The sequence below is a fragment of the Alosa sapidissima genome, chromosome 16 (genome assembly GCF_018492685.1).
Source record: "Alosa sapidissima isolate fAloSap1 chromosome 16, fAloSap1.pri, whole genome shotgun sequence".
Taxonomy (NCBI): Eukaryota; Metazoa; Chordata; class Actinopteri; order Clupeiformes; family Clupeidae; genus Alosa; species Alosa sapidissima.
In genome coordinates this window covers 11370827-11388729 of record NC_055972.1, presented here as the reverse complement: position 1 = coordinate 11388729, position 17903 = coordinate 11370827, and the positions used below count along the sequence as shown (strand labels likewise).

Below are 17903 nucleotides of genomic sequence, written 5' to 3'. Positions count from 1 at the left end.
TGATATTCTTATGAAACTTTCCTAGTTGATTATTTATGTAGAGACCATATGTTTTTGCATTACAAGTTTTCTGAAAATATATGTTTATGGATGTAATGTAACAATTTCTCATTAATTATGCACTAATTTGCATATTTCAATTACAGACATCTGAATATTGGATAGTTAACATTGAATGTATAGGTTCAGGTTTGCCTTCAGAACTTTTTCTGGATTCAGAGCCTTAAAAGAGCGGCTTGTTCAAGCAGCAGTCCTTGGTTATGGTGATTTCAGTCGTCCCTTTATCTTAGAGACGGATGCAAGCCATGCAGGATTGGGGGCAGTTCTGTCACAGGAGAAGGATGGGTTACGGCGACTAATAGCCTTTGCTAGCCGGGGCTTGCGGCCAAGTGAGAAGAACATGTCAAATTATAATACCATGAAACTCGAACTCAATGCAGTCAAGTGGGCAATCACGGAAAATAATTGTAGTATCTCCTAGGCAACAAGTTCACCCCTTACAGTGACAACAATCCCCTCCAGTCAGCGAAACTGGGCGCTCTGGAACAGTGCTGGGTTTCTCAGCTTGTCCTCTTTGATTACAACATCAAATATCGACCAGGGACAGCTAATCGCAATGCCAATGCCCTTTCTAGGCTTCCCACAAGCCCCACTAACACTTTGCGATCTGTGTCACATGGCCTGGACGTTCCCCTGACAATTGCCATAGTCGATATGCAAGCCTCGAGTGCACCTATCCAAGACTCTTAAGTGACAGAATCTTGTATGGTGGACACAATCCCTGATCGAACCAAAAGAGACCTGAAAGTCCTGCAAGGGACTGATCCCTGTATTTCCAGATTTCTAGGGTTTTGGCAACAGGGACGACCGCCTACCCGTTAAGACAAGTGGAGTGAACCAAGGGAAGACCAGCAGCGAATAAAGCAGTGGTCCCAGATACAGGAAGTGGATGGGACCTTGTACCGAGCGATCCAGGCTCCTCCTTCCAAGGATCCAGTGCTGCAGCTTTTACTGCCCAAGGTGTTGCAAGTCTAAGTGTTCACTAGCCTGCATAACAACCATGGCCATCTGGGGGTGGACAGGACCACAGATCTGTTATACCAGAGGTGCTACTGGCCCCAGATGTGGCATGAGTTGCAAAAGTGGTGCAAAAGTCTGAGTGTGAGCACTGTGCACTGTGTGGTTGCTAAAGCAAGACAACCCAAGCCAGAACCTTTTGTTAGCCACTAAGCCTTTGGAGATAATCGCCATTGACACAGGACAAGAGAATGTTCTGGTAGTCACAGATGTTTTCTCTCAAAGTTGACCCAGGCCTTTCCCACCCCTGATCAGAGAGCTTCCACAGTAGCTATGATTCTAACTGAGAGATGGTTCTATGTGTACGGTGTGCTAAGGAGAATCCACTCCTATCAGGGGCGCAGCTTTGAGGGGGAGCTGTCGAAGCACCTGTGTGACATCTACAGCATAACAAAGAGTAGAACCACTGCTTATCATCCAGAGGGGAACGGTCAATATGATTGTTTCAACAGGACACTTCATGACTTGCTCAGGACCTTACCCCCTGAAAAGAAGCGTAAATGGCCCCAGTTGCTCCCTCAGCTCCTGTTCGCCTATAATACCACCTTGCACCAGTCCACACAGCACTCCCCATACGAGCTGATGTTCGGTTAGAAGCCACAGTTACCAGTCGACCACCTACTTGGAAATACTGGAGGTGACCACATGGACAGTCTACCGACTGATTGGATGGTGCAACATCAAGAGTACCTGACTTCTGTCTATGCTAGTGCTAGAAGACACTTAGAAGAGGCTGCGGTATATTGTAGGCATGGTGGTCCTGACACCGTACCCATACCTGGCACTCTAGTCTTTTTCTAGTGGGCGGTGGCAGTGTAGTGGTTAAGGAGCTGGGTTAGCATGCAATAGCCTGAAAGTTGTCGGTTCAATTCCCGGCTTCCACTGTTATGCCCTTGAGCAAAGCACTTAACCCCAAGTTGCTCCGGGGACAATGTGATCCCTTGTAATATAGCTGATATATTTAAGTCATTTTGGTCAAGAAGTGTCTGCTAAATGTAATGTGCATGTACACTCTTTTGCAAGAACCATTTTCACAGTCGCCACAAAATCCAGGATACATGGGCGTCCACCAAGTATGAAATTGTGGAGTGTCTGGATGGAATTGGCACACACTATAATATCAGGCCGTATGGGGAAGAGGGCCCCCTTAAACATGTTCCCACTGGTCAAGATTCATCCAGCCCACCAGCACTGGCTGCTCCACAGCCTCATGGGGATATCGGGAGGGAGCCAGGCCTCGGTAACCCTGCAGTTGGAGACCTGTTGAGGGTAGCCATAGTCCACACCAGGACTAGTGCTTAGCAACTATTTTCCAAACACAGTGTACTGAACTACCTTCACACATTTACAAAGTGCAACCAACATACAGCAAAGCTCTTAAAAATGTATGAAAAGAAAAACCAACAATATACTACTACTAAGCTGTTACTGCTACTAAACTACTTCTATTGGGCTGCTAATACTATACTACTAATATTGTGCTGCTTCTACTAAGTTACTACCACTACTACTACTAGGCCTACTATTATAGACTACTACTACGAGGCTGCTACTACTACGACTACTACTTCTACTACTTCTACTGGGCTGCTGCTACTACTAATACTACTACTTCTACGGACAATAATAACAACAACAACAACCACAACAACAATAATAATAATAATTGTGTAGCTGTTAAAGATATCATGAGAGTAAAATAGCTGAACAAGCTAGTAACTTTACTAAACAAATGTTGAAATCTGGGAAATTCGGATCCACATACCAGTGAAACATTGTACCCATATATGTGAGTTGAAGCAATAGCGTCACGATACAATGTGACATGGTAAGGCTGAGAGTTAAGAGGAAGAGGTTTTAAACCAACTTATTTATTGCGAAGGAGTTCCTGTTCAAACAGCATTACAAATACCCTCTAGCAGTTCCTATCTGTCCTACCAACAAGGAGCAAACAGGAGGACCACAGGTTGGAGGCATAATTTCTAACATTAACATTTAATCATATCTGCTTTAGCTTCAATATAATAACAATGCCATTTCTCAATGTTCAATATATGTGTGTATATTATATATACTGTATGTGTGTGTACATATTTTGTATCTAACAGGTTTAATAAATGCCATAGGTTACTGAATATGGAGGGAATCTACAACCAATCTTTGGAATATTTCAACTTCACTGATCTCAGCTACCTGCATTCTCGGATGATTGTAGTGCAGTGGGCTATCTCTTGTGTTGCGTTCCCCATTATATGTGCAGCCATATACGGGCTGTTCTGTCTGATCAAATCTGATCATATTGCTCCAGTCTATGTCATCAACCTCCTCATATCTGATATGCTTCAGATCTGTACAAAACCAATTTGGAACATGATATCTATGTTAAACGTAATGCATTTAGTGCTGTTTTCTGTATATTCTGTTGGTCTGATGGCAAGCATTTGTTTTATGTTGTTTATTTCTGCAGAGAGATATGTTATGATTGCTTATCCCATTTGGTATCGCTGCAGACACACAAAGAAAATGTCACTTTGGGTATCATTTATATTATGGATGACAGCTGTCGTGGTAATTCTAATCATATCACTGACCATTTACAGTGGGAATGCTGATCATGGAATCTTGACTTCAAATTTTATTGCTTTTTATCTCCTTCCTTACCCACTGGTTGTATGTTTTTCAATGAGAACTCGGAGGGCACTTTCAAATTCCAAATCTGTGCCAGCTCATGAACAGAGAAAGATTCTAGGAACCCTGGCTCTCGTTATCTTCAGTTACACAGTCTTCTATCTGCCTTACATCATCCTGATGCTGACTCTCACTATCTCACCTGCACTCCTCAATGAGACCCACATGCAGAACTTTGGTGTTCTGGTTGATATTCTCCTGTCATTGAACCCCCTGGCTGATGCCATACTCTACGTGTTCATGAGGAGAGATGCTAAGGATATACTGGGGGCTTTGGCCTGCTGTGTGAAGAAAGAAAAGGCTCAATCACAGACCTTACAGACATCTTAGCTGGGAGCAGCTCTACTTCTGGGTACTTACTGTAGGATGGGGCTGGAAAAGTGAACCGTGGAAGTGTGCATATAAAAGATTTGCTGATCATATAACTGCTTAAATCCAGCTTGCTCCAAAACGAATACAAATGTGTGAATGCTGCAATAATAGATGTCCAGTGTGGAACAAATTACTTAAAGTGTTTTAGCTTAAGACTTAGAAAAAGGATGCTTGCTTAAAACTTAAAATGTTTTTGCTTGAAATATAAAGTGTGTGTGCTTATAATGTTTTGTTTTAGATTTAAACTGTGTTATGTTTAAATGAAATGTGTATTGAACAGAGGTGATAATGATTACTCGTTATAAATGTAATCAAAATCATGCAATCCACATTCCAACACAGGCCATTAAATCACATTATGCTGTTACTGACTGCTGACAATTGTGCTCTGTAGGCAGTGTTGTAGAAGTTCATACTTAACAAGAGCTAGAGGGACATTGGAAGAAGGCCTACTTTGTAAGAGGTAGTGTGTATCATAAAAGGGGGGGGGGGGGGCTATAGGCTACATGGTCCTCGTTTTAGATTGGGGGGGCTGCAAAATTTACTACAAATAGGTAAGAAAGGTCTTATAAGCATATTAGTTATCCATCTCTTTATTTTATACACCATTAACAAGCTGCTTGTTAACACTTACAAGCTGCATGTTAACTGTTAACAAATATGCTTATACTGTAAGTAAATTAAAAGGCTGCTTATTAACACTTAAGCTGCATGTTAACAGTTAGTTAATGTTATTAAAGGATAACAACAGTTAACTAACTGTTAGTAATAAATTAACAGATTTTTATGCACTGTTAATACCTAATAAGCACATGTTATTCTAAAGCGTTACCCACAATTGTAACGCAGTTTGGGAGGGACAGAAAGATACGTAACAGAGCAAGCAGGGCCCGTCTTGGTTGTTTATTTCTGACTCCGCTGACATGAACATTGTTATCACTTCACTGCTTGGAGGCATATTACCTGTCAACAATGGAACAAATGTAAGAAAAAGACATACATTGAAAAGGAGGAACAGCCCCCCTTGAAACTTCTCTTCTTTCACAGATCCAGAAGCAGAGGCGTAGGTTTGAAGGCATTTTATTTTTATGTTTTTGTACTTAATTTGTACTTAATAAAGACAAAACCCTAACCTTCCAACAGAGGCATCAGCCTACAGAGGTTACCCGCGAAAAAGCTGGTAAGTTGTCCGCTCGAGGGCTTACTTTCTAAGACACTGTTTATGGGCAAAACACACTGCAAACTGCACTGATATATACAGGAGTAGCGATCTCAGATGTGCATTTAAGAAGGAAAGTCCGATGCACCAGAGCAGACAAAAAACGCAACCAGATTCTGTTAGCAGATGTATTGTCTGTGAGACAAAGTCTTAGGGTCCTTTTGTGGTCCAAATGCACATCATACAAGTGAGGAAAGGAAATATGTTGATCGATACAAATGTATCAAATATGTTGATAGATACAAATGTATCCATCTCCTCCATTGTCTTTGTAACCGCATTGGAGATCATCCTCTCCGGGGCTAGGCAGTGTGTCTGGGGAGTCAGGCTGCCTTCAGGGGAGAGATCACTCAGAGGTTACATGGACGACGTGACAGTCCTGCTACAGACGGCACCATGTACAAAAAAACTGCTCAAGAGGCTGGACGAGCTAGTGACATGGGCTTGGATGAAAATCAAACCCTCTAAGTCACGGAGCCTCTCTCTGCGGAAAGGCACCAGAATCGACAGTACCATCTTTGTCGCTGGTGGAGAACAGATCCCCTTGTTGGTCAGCCAGCCCATCCAGAGCTTAGGAAGGGAGTACGACACAGAGCTCTCAGACAAGCATGCGGGCAAGGCGGCACGAAAACAGCTTTTAGATGGCCTGGCCAAGATCAACCAGAGCCAGCTCCCCGGAAAGTACAAAGTGTGGTGCTGCAACTTCACACTGTACCAGAGGGTGATGTGGACGTTGAAAATATGCGAAATCCCCTCCTCGGAAACCAAAAGGATGGATAAGCTAGCCAACTCTTACCATTGAAAAATGGCTTGGTCTCCCACGCTGTTTTCCGGAAGTAAGCCTGTTTGGGACAAGTCCTCTCCAGCTGCCATTCCAGTCAATCTCCTTGCAATACAAGCAGGAGAAAGCCAGGTTGGTCTTGGAGCTGAGAGAATCTTCAGATCCATCTGTGAGGAATGCCAAAGTCCCCATCCGAACAGGCCAAAAATGGCAGGCGGACACTGAGGTCAGCAGCGCCATTAACCAGCTCAAGCACCATGAGATTGTCGGGAGGGTGCAGATTGGGCATGCAGGGTTTGAGCTACGAACCAGCTGGCTGCCATTACACATGCAAAAACCATCCTTCCAGGGAAACCACGGAAGGAACCCTTCAGATGGTATTTGAAAGGAACAACAGACAGGTTTTTTTTTTTTTTTTTTGGGAGGGGGGGGAGTACTTTGTATCTGTTTTAACAGAATATTTTTCATGTTATCAATGTATTATTTTATGTTATTTATTATATTAATTTCTCTCTTTGTTATAGGTCTGTTGTAAGGTTGTGCAATATTTTCATATTAAAGTAATTTCAGAACAGTTCTGGGTCTCTCATATAATTTTAATTAGTAGTTAATAAAACTATATGTTTGTGTTATGTCCACTAAACCTGCAGCTTGACCACAACATTCTCAACTGAAGTGATGATACTCCGTCACACTGCTCTCCCCTTTGGGAAGCTTGTCCATGCACTTCATGCATACTGTCAGTGGACCGCGAGCCTCTATACACGGATCCGGCGAAACTACCGGAAGTAAGCGGGCGCCATTACTGAGCTGTTGCTGGGTAGCGTTGCATAAGTGCCTCCTATTGGATTCGTTGCGTCCACTGGGATAACAGCCCGCGATTTACGACTGTCTCACTACTTATTTTATAATGTCGAGTGGGAAAACATGTTCCGTTTTCAATTGTTCCAATAGCAGCAATAAAATTACCAGGAACAAAAAAAAAAGTGAGATACTGTACACAAAATACCCCGGGTGGACTGCCCCTGTCTGGTAGCCTAACGTTACCATACGGTTTGCACAGATAGCAGTTAGCTGTACCATACCCTTTCCTTTTGAAATGTGAAAATTAGATAAACAATGGTCACAAATGAAAAACATGAATTTGTTTATTTGATATCCATTCATTTATTTATTGTTGCCAAATGGACAGATATTTTTAGTTTCCTCGTTAGCTAGCCTAGCGAGCATAGTTATTGCTGACGTTAGAGCTTGATATCAGTAGTTAAGTAGATATAATATCAACCTAGTCCTAATTATGTATTTATTTCCTCATTCTCTACTCTAAGCTATATTTTCATAAATAATCATTAAGATCGCTTGTACCTTCATCTGTGACCGGAGGCCACTGTCTAACATCATCAACCCAACAAGCCATACTGCCTGGCTGTAGCTGTCATTGAGGGTGCGTTATCACGGAGGTTTGTTTAGTGTTTACATACCATATTGGATTGGTTGTGTCCACAGGATAACAGCCCGCGATTTACGACTGTCTCACTACTTCTTTTATAATGTTGAGTGGGAAAACATGCCAAATGGACAGATATTTGTATAGTTTCCTCGTTAGCTAGCTACAGTAGTTAAGTAGATATATATCAACCTAGTCCCAATTATGTCTTTTTTTCCTCATTCTCTACTCTAAGCTATTTTCATACATAATCTGTAAGATCGCTTGTACCTTCATCTGTGACCGGAGGCCATGTCTAACATCATCAACCCAACAAGCCACACTGCCTGGCTATAGCTGTCGGGGTGCGTTATCACGGAGGTTTGTTTACATACCAGTAACAGCTCAGTAATGGCGTCGCCACAAGATGGCAGCCTCCACAGAACGCTCGTCGGATTCGTGTATGGCGAAGTCCCGCCCCTTCCGTTTGCCTCCATGGGACCTATCAACAGCAGTCAATTTGAACGGCAGTCTATGGCGAAAAAAAATATTCACAGACAACATATGTTCACATTCATGGCAAAATTCAAACGGGACCAGAAAAAAATTATTTTCTCACATTCACTTGCATTAACGATTTTTCAATCTAGAGGTCCAGCGGGGATAGCGGTAGGGGTGGGACTTACCAGCTCTATGGGGTGTTGGATAGAGGAAATGCGACATGCCAGTTGGGCCCTTTATTTAGCTTACGATTTTTGTCATTTATTTATCAGCTTAAGCATTCACAGCGCCTCAGTAAGCCTCCTCTGACAGCTTGGGTCATCTTGCGGTCAGAAACGCAGAAACCTTGTATTTTCCATTATCTTCACAGATCTATCGTGAGACCTGCTACTGCAGTTCTTAATACAGCAGTGTCAAACCCTACTGTCGAGATTTATGCTCATTTGACATTGCTGGAGACTGCAGTGGTGGTAAATGTGTCGGTGGCACTCGATGAAACGGTGTCCGAGTGTGCACAGTCTCACTTCATCACAACACAATCAACAGTGCCATCCCAGCCGCACACGACCGACCTTCAACGTTGAAATATAGGTGAAATAACGTCAGTTGTTGCGTCAATGTTGAAACAATGTTTAATGCTAGTTGTAAAAGTGTATGTAGATAAACATTGAAACAACGTTCAATGTTAAATGGTTGTAAAAAGGTTTAACATTTCCGTTTCCGTTTATTCACCGTTGAATCAATGTTGAAATGCCAGCAGTTGACACAAAGTGTCAGTCCGTGTTATTTAGACTATGCTTTATTTTGAGAAGGCTAAGTGTTCAACATCAGTGTTCAATATACATTTGGGGTGGGGGCACATTGGCCAGTTTTGGCCCACTCATGACGCCGACGCTGTGTGTCTCCCACCAGTATCAGAGATAGATCATGTCTAAACTGAATACAAGATCAGCCTGGGTGATCATGCACTCATAGATAGCAGTTCTGACCATTGTGTAGTCCAAATCCTTCACTGCAAGGTTTCTCACTGTGTTTTGTCTTTTGTCTGTCTTTCCTATTCTGTGATGGATGGTTGGGAATCGTTTTCCTGTGATTAGCCAATCTCACCACCACCTCAACAGGATGGAATAGCAGCACAGGTATCAGCTCCCCCTTCTGGTTAGAAAGGTCCACTGCAGTGGTCCAAAGTTGCAGCACTAGGCTTACTCTACCCTACTAAGGCAAAAGACCTTAACTCACCAGTGTGAAACTGAGAAAAATGATTTTAAAGTTATATTAATGTCCTGACAATTGAGTTATAGGTATAATATTGTAAATTTCACATTTTGTAGTGTATACCTGTATTAATCTATCTACAAAAAAAAAATTGAACTCAAATTTGACCTTTGACCCTTTTTCGGAAGTTACTGTATTCTGCCTTAGTATTGCCCACAAAATGACAATCGGTCATACCAAGGCAAAATACCTTAACTTCTATTTTATAACACAATGTTACGATAACAATGATAACATGTAAGCAATATTAACCCTATTGGACTCACTATGATAAAATGGCTTTACATTTATCAACATCATTTGAAAATTATAGTTTTTTCATTTGTTTCTGTATTTCATAGCCTACTCCTACTAGTACCACACAGACAGTTGCATGATTGATTCACACACTCTCTGACAGATGTCAGAATTAAAAATGAGAGTATTTTGATGTTTTAATAAAGCATTTTTTTCTGTTTGGATATGAGGCACTAAGATATGAGGCTTGTTTATTTCCATAACCAGTAACCTAGAACAGCAAAAATATTTCAGAATCATCCCATTGTAGCACCTTAAAGGAGAATTCCGGTGTGATATTGACCTAAAGTGTATTGAAACATGCTACCGAGTGTGAACGTATGTCTCATAGCCCATCTCGGCTTGTCCCCTGCACTCCAAAATCTGGCGCTATGGCTCTGGCGAAAAATAATTCAGTGGAAATGCATGGATTCCAGTTTCTTCCAGTAGTAGCAACTGGAATCCATGCATTTCCACTGAATTATTTTTGGAATCTGATCTCTTATCATACCTGTTCATTCTTACTCGTTGCTCAACTTATCGTGACTAAATTCAAGATGTCTGCAAAGGCTAAACTTCGTGAAGATACTGTCTGTATAAATCGTCTTGTAAGTAAACTACCAGTGCTTTTTCAAAGTTTATTTGCATGGCTAGCCCGATGCCGAAGCACCACTATTGAAAAAGCTGTTGGTAGCATCGGCTAACTAGCGCCAGATTTTGGAGAGCAGGGGACAAGCCGAGATGGGCTATGAGACATACGTTCACACTCGGTATCATGTTTCAATACACTTTAGGTCAATATCACACCGGAATTCTCCTTTAATGTTGAAAGCCAGTCTGCTGAAATGTTTCAGTGAAAACATAGTAATTAATATTTCTTGGGATTTTACTTGCAGTATTTGCATTATTATCATGAAATCAGGAATACATTTTGATGATATGTGTAGGTCTTTTCGAAAATTATGAATAAACACTGTATTGATACATTTTCCTGGATAAAATGGAGACTTAGCCTAGAACCAAATGCAGATGATGATAAAACAAAGTTCACCCACACAAATTAGGTAAAATTAGGGTGTGAGTGGTTGCCTTTATTTGGTCATTTTATATTACTGCAATTTAAAACTGCCTGCCTTGCGACTAGCTGTAATTTCCCCACTAACCCACACAGAAAATCAATGGTTCCGTGTCATCCTTGTGGGGCTACATGCCCACAAAATTTCGTGCAGCCCGGTCTTTCAGTGTCCAGGGAATATTTGACACAAAATTACTGGAAAAAAAAAACCTGGAAGAAAAAAAACTATAAGACCGGAGGTCATAATAATGCATAATTCATAATTCAGTAATGAATCTAAGGTATTTTACTTTTTACATTATCTTTATGTGCCAACCCTCTCTCTCTGATTCTGCGCCCCAGCTCGGCCACCCCATCAAAATGTTTCTAGAATCGCCACTGGGTTAATGTCATGTGAATTTGACTGAAAGTAAATCTCTAAATTTCCAGGTTTTCAAGGATGCATGCGAACTACGTTGGCTATGTTTTTTTTATCTTTATTCTTTATCTCTTTTATTGTAGATTTATATCACTGTCTTTTGTTTGCCATGTTCCTGACTGTTTTCCAGCTGTTTTTGTGTCTTCGTGGGGATGGATTTCATATATAGAGACCTATAATTTGCCATGTTCTTTTCAGCCCGGCTCAATGCTCGACTAGCATATAAGCCACCATTCTCAGCCGCCCAACAAGGATTTCTGAAATAAAAGGTAAATAAAAGCAGCATATGCCAGCACAGGAGTCGTGACAAGTCTTGACTTGAAAGCTTTGTTCACTGTCCATGCATCTCTGAGCAATATCCTTGTTCCCCTTTTAAATGATAAATGATAATTTATTCATCCAGAAACAGAAAAAGATATGATCCCACAATTTGTGAAACTGTACAGTATGTCTAAACACTCAGTTACAACTTCTGAGACACACACACACAATACATATGAGACACCTTTAAATCCTCAAGGAGGCACAAAAGTCTGTATACATGCAGAAAGGTAGGACAGCTTTTTGTGCATAGATAATTGATTTGTAAGAATATATATGTAATGGTAAAATATTTGTAACTAAGATGATTTGTAGCTGTAAAACCGACCCGTACAATAGATGTGTAAGTGTAGGCTAGTGCATATTGTAATATTGACAAATCATCTCCTTAGGGCCTTTTCACACTGGGTCCGGCGCGTAAACGTGTCAGCTGCGTGGCATGTCCGTTTTTATTTTGGCTCCCATGTTAACAGGTTAGACCGTGCACACCGCCTGCGTGACACACACGTCTCAGGCGCAGCTCGAGCCGCACCAAAAACGCGTGCATGCTAGGAATAGGACTCACGCCTATTTTTCACGCCACAGGCAGCGTTTCCATTCAAAACAGTGAAGGAAAACGTTTTAATTGGCGGAGAGGCCGCTGCAGTGCCGCATCTGGTAAAGCAAAGACATAGAAAACACCACGCAGCCACCAGGCTTGTGCAAAATTCCAGAATTGAATTGAAACTGGCTCTTAAATTCCCATTCAGTTCTTGAATTTCACTTGCATTTCTATTGAGGTAGCAAACAGGAAGCAGAATTGCAACTCGAATTGTGCACAACCCTGGCAGCCACCACGCAACTGACACGCAACAGACACGCGTCATTCATGCCATGTTCCTGGTGTGAATTGGGCCTTAGGCTGGCTGCAGACTGCCGACGTGGCATGAGTGTAGCATGTCTGTTGGGTGTCAGTTGCATGGCGGCTGCGTGGCGTTTTATATCTCTATTCACACCAGAAACATATCTCTTTAGAATGGAAACGCTTCCTGTAGCTGACACTGGAAGGTCAGTTGAAGCATAGGAGCGTTTGGGGCAGCCGTGGCCTACTGGTTAGCGCTTCGGCCTTGTAACCGGAGGGTTGCCGGTTCGAATCCCCGACCAGTAGGCACGGCTGAAGTGCCCTTGAGCAAGGCACTTCTGCCTGCAACAACTGCTCCCCGAGCGTTGCTGTTGTTGCAGGCAGCTCACTGCGCCAGGATTAGTGTGTGTTCACTGTGTGCTGAGTGTGTTTCACTAATTCACGGATCGGGATAAATGCAGAGACCAAGTTTCCCTCATGGGATCAAAAGAGTATACATACTTATAAAAGATATTTTATGTGAATGTATCATTGTATAGTGTATGTAAGAATTGGGTCATTATATTTGGATTGATGATTTGATTGATTTAAATTGATGTTTAATTTTGTACTTGGGCGGAAAGGTGTGTTTCACGTGACCTTTCCTTATTTGACCCGGACGCGTTAGCGTTCAGAATGGACTAAGAATAAGGCCGCATTTACGTGAATCTAAAGTTGAACTGAATTCTACTGCTGGCTATCAGGCGCACACGGTAATGAACTGTTTTATATGTATTGTATTTTAAAGATTGATTGTATGTTTCTTGTTGTGATGTTATGTGTAAAACTGTTGTTGTATGTTTGTCTTTTTGTCTATCTTAGTTTTCACAGTGTTCCAACAGTAAATAAACTTGGATATTGGACATCAGTACGAGACGTGGAGTCGGTGAATTTAAGCTATAGCCAGTGGATAGTTACACTTCCAACACGGCGGCTCAAGCCGTGCCTGAGATGTGCGTGTCCCACAGGCAGTGAGCAACTGCGCTGAAAATGTGTGCATGCTAGAAATAAGACTGGCGCCTATTTTTCACACAACATGAAGAAGTGTGTGATGTTATTGTAACTTAATTTTGTTTTCTGTTCCTCCAGAAACGCCTTAGCAACGCACATGTTTGTTTCTGCAGTTCAAAGGGTCCATAGGCCTATGAATACATACTGAACACACCCACACGCGCAGACACATAAAAACGTACATCATTTACATACACAAAAGTTACAAGAGTAGGGGCTGGAGTAGAAGATGGAGACAAATTGAAAAGCGTGATATTTTTGCGGAGAGAATGTACAGGACTGAGCGACGGTCTCGCACAATTTATCAGAAACACTTTGGGCCAATCCCAAAGTGAGCCCTGAGGACTAAGGACTAAAGACTCACAGACTTGATCTCAGGTGCTAAGTGAGTGAATGTGTAAGATCACATGGGCTCAGATAGGTATGAATGGGATTGGGACAGCACCAAAGTCTGTGAGTCTGTGAGTTCGGACTTTGGGATTGGCACATTGTCAAATGGCTGCTGTGTCCTGTTGTGAAAACGCCCTCAAATCTAAGATGTTCTATGTTCATGGTGCCACATACCTATCACACATACAAAGTATGAGCCGATTTGGCAAACCCCCATCTTCCGACCTCTGCCTGGTTTTCTCATGCAATGACTCTTTAAGTATACTTGAAGGCTACAAAAATCACTTGGTCCATACTTTGAAAGAATAATTGAAGTAGTATTTTCACCTGGACATATTGGTAACTGAAACTCATGCAATGTGTACTGAACATTGCTCGAAACTGTCACAATAAGACTGTGAGGAGAGCCAGTGACTGCTATGATGAAGGTTGCACATTATATTGTTTGTTTTGTGGTAACTATGAGACAAACAGTAAACAAGAAATCAATCCCAGTTTCCCCTGGCAGCAGCCCACCTCTTCATTATATTCTATGAATTGCTCTTTGTGAACTTTTGTAATATCCTGTAATTGACCCACCTGGCACTTTGTTAACTGAGCATGAGGCAGTAGACATTTATAACCCTGTGGACACTGCAGTGGTACCTGCAGACACTATGAAGACCTACCTGTGGGCAGCACTGGTGGTGATGGTGGTCCTAGTGGTGTGTTACGATGTTAAAGGACTCTTAACGAAGTGCAAACTGAAAAGCATCCTTGATTCTCTCTATGCAGGGAACAGCAAAAGCGAGGACCTAGTCACCAAGTGTAAGTTCCCCAATATTTACAAAAGGAAGCTGGAAGTTATTTAATGATGCGGGTGAATTTGCTTTTTGCTCTTGCACTGATTCTACTCTTTGCTGTGCTTTAACAGTGGTGTGTAAAGTTGAGTTGACCTCAGGCTTCAGCACCAACCCGGCCCGATCAAGTTTGACCAGAGGACACACCAGAACCAGCCAGACTGCAGCGGGAAGGGCATTGACATTGGCATGCTGTACAGTGCTTTCCAGCTCAGCAATCGGGTGACCCGCACTGATGCCTCCAATGCCAGCCTTAACCCTTAAAGGTGTAGGTTTTTGAACATTCGAAGTTCCGCAACAATTGAAGGTTCTAAAATTCTATGTTGAATTCAATGAACCCAGATATTCTTTAGAATGTTCATTTCCCAACATTCCCGTCACACCGGTGTGACGGTACTCCTTTAAGGGTTAAAGGTGTAGGTTTTTGAACATTCTAAGTTCCGCAACAATTGAAGGTTCTAAAATTCTATGTTGAATTCAATGAACCCAGATATTCTTTAGAATGTTCATTTCTCAACATTCCCGTCACACCGGTGTGACGGTACTCCTTTAAGGGTTAACCTGTGCCAGATGCCCTGTACCGGTCAGTCACTGGACACTCCAGCAGTCCGCAGGTTTTAAAGACTCAATGAGCCTTGTGTAACTCTGTGTGTGTAAATACTGGATGTGAACTTCAACTTCTGCTCTCTCTCTCTCTTGCTGTTGAAGCATTAATTCCACTGCTGCTTCCCACTGCTAATTTGGACATACAAGGTCCCAATGACTACATATAAGATATCCCAGTGTGCATATGCTAATACTACTTTAAATAACTGCATTATCAGTGTTGTAGTATTTCAATTTGAGAAACAATATTAATAGCTCAACAACATACACTGAGAAGCACTACAATCAGATGGGAAACAATATTAATAGTTGGTCATAAGTAAGTATATATACTCTTTTGATCCCTTGAGGGAAACTTGGTCTCTGCATTTATCCCAATCCGTGAATTAGTGAAGCACACATTAATCCCGGCGCAGTGAGCTGTCTGCAACAACAGCGGCGCTTGGGGAGCAGTGAGGGGTTAGGTGCCTTGCTCAAGGGCACTTCAGCCGTGCCTACTGGTCGGGGTTCGAACTGGCAACCCTCTGGTTACAAGTCTGAAGCACTAACCAGTAGGCCACGGCTGCCCCCTGTTTTTTATTGACAATGACAATACAGAGCTTTCATCTTTTTGTGTTTTAAGATCTGCTTCAGCTGAATGTCACAGACGACGCCATTTGCAATGAGCTGCTTCGAACCATACCAAATAAGTAAGTATAAAAAAAGGTTCCACTTAGATTCTTAGATTGTGTATTTAAACTGTCAAACCATCTCTCGTAAGGCACTTTGTTCCCGAGTACCTAGGACCAACCTTGTAACGATCTTTGTTCCCAAGTACCTTTAGCTTGCGTCAACAATGACAAACACATCCGGTGTTTCCTGGATAGTTTTTTGTAATCCACGTCTGTCTTATAATGTTTATCTTAAATGATCCCTTCTATGCCATTGGCACGTTGTCCCCTACACTCCTCCCTTCTACTGGGCTCAGGTCATCCTAGGGTCACACCTAGCCTGGTTTTAAGGATGTGATGTATTTGGTGACTAAAAGATGTTAGACATAGATACTATTTAAAACATTTAAATAGTATCTATGTCTAAGGAGTCTGAACAATAGGATGTCATGAGTTTCAACCGACAGTGTTTATGGTAGACAGTATGAGTTTCTACTTACATTGTTTATAGACAACCACGTTTCATAGTTCCACATGCTATATCAAAAGAACTATACATTTCAGTTAATCCAAATTTGGGTAAATTCTGCCATTTTCAAAAAGCCGTTTTGCCTTTCTGCCAAGAACTCTGAAGATAAAATTTTGACGAAAAGCCTCATTTGTTTTAGCAAATATCCTGTCTATCATCATCAAATTAAGTAATATTTTGCCTACTATAGACCAAGCTTTACAAAGATTTCCCATTAAACAATTTTCTTGAATGACGTGTGGTGCTGATTTAATTTAATTTCATCTTTTATGTTATCATGAAGTAAAATTCCCAAAGGTGATTCTGAAGCGGTGACGATTCTGACGATTATGTGAGTAAAAGCAGTACATGGTATATGCAGTATATGGTCTGTGACAACTATCTCTTATTAGAATGATGTATATTAATACAGTGATCAATTGTCAGTGGCATTTCCATACAAAAGGAATCAATGATACAAATCTGTTCTGCCTGTTGTGACCATCAATTTAATTTTCACCAAACCACTCACTACACCATTTTTTTCACTTAAAGGAGATCAAGTTTGTTTCCAACTGAATGTGCCTCGCTGGAACCAAGCACTTACTTCTCAGAATGCTAGATGTATTCCAAATCAACTTTCAAGTTTTAAATTTAACTTAAATGTTAATACTGGTTTCTTACTCCATGATTATTTATATCCATGTATTAAATACTGTATGCCATGAATTGATTACACAGGAGCCTATAAAAACTTTAGTACATGAAGTATCATTCATTTGCTGTATTATGGTTGTTAACTCAATAAACATATCCTTCTGAAGATGCCCCAAATTTCCTCCATGTACTGATACATTTGTGGAACTGGTTAATCATTATTTTATCCATGGTTAGTATTTTCCTAAAAATTGAGAAAAGTAAGCATTGAGACTTTTATATAGAATATTTTCTGGTTTCTTCTACATGAACTGATGGCAGAATAACATGGCCAATTATATTTGCATATAGGGGCAAGGCTCTGTAGTGGCCGCCCTGCCCAACAAAAAACCTTAACTCACCTTAACCTTAAATCAGAAGCACAAAACCTGTTGCCATTGACAGCGGTAATTATATGTTTCAGTGGTAATTGAGTGGTAATATGAATTTGGGGTATCCCATTCAAGTCAATGGAGCGTTCTAGCAGAGTCGTATAATAAATCTATCTAGTCTATTAATGATACCTTTATTGTTGATTATTGGTCCTGTTTCCTATGGATTATGTTGGTGGTGTTATTATATTCAGTTTGACATGATTGTTAATTTTGCATCCTGAGATTGAGACTTAATCTCAGGATATAAATAAGTGGTAGAAGCACCAAACATATTCATCATATTTAACTAGCTTTTGTTAGAAACTTAAGATGATCTAAAGGGAAATTCTATCTCTGCATTTACCCATTCATGGTTAAAGAACACATAAAGCACGAAATGAGCATGAATAATGAACACACACAAACCTGGAGCAGTGGGCAGCCACTGCTGTGGCACCCTGGGAGCAGTTGGGGGTTAGGTGCCTTACTCAAGGGCATCTCAGCTGTGGATGTGGACATC

At 41.4% G+C, this 17903-nt stretch overlaps 2 long non-coding RNA genes across 2 annotated transcripts; both read left to right on the top strand.

The window, feature by feature from the left end:
- The first annotated feature begins 1925 nt into the window (after positions 1-1925).
- Positions 1926-15116, top strand: LOC121685358. The gene is made up of 3 exons (XR_006023340.1): positions 1926-1936; positions 4174-4255; positions 15104-15116. It is a non-coding gene; the product is annotated as an uncharacterized LOC121685358 (long non-coding RNA).
- A 664-nt stretch (positions 15117-15780) lies between these two features.
- Positions 15781-17049, top strand: LOC121685359. Its single transcript, XR_006023341.1, has 3 exons — positions 15781-15844; positions 16618-16665; positions 16869-17049. It is a non-coding gene; the product is annotated as an uncharacterized LOC121685359 (long non-coding RNA).
- The last annotated feature ends 854 nt before the right edge of the window (positions 17050-17903 follow it).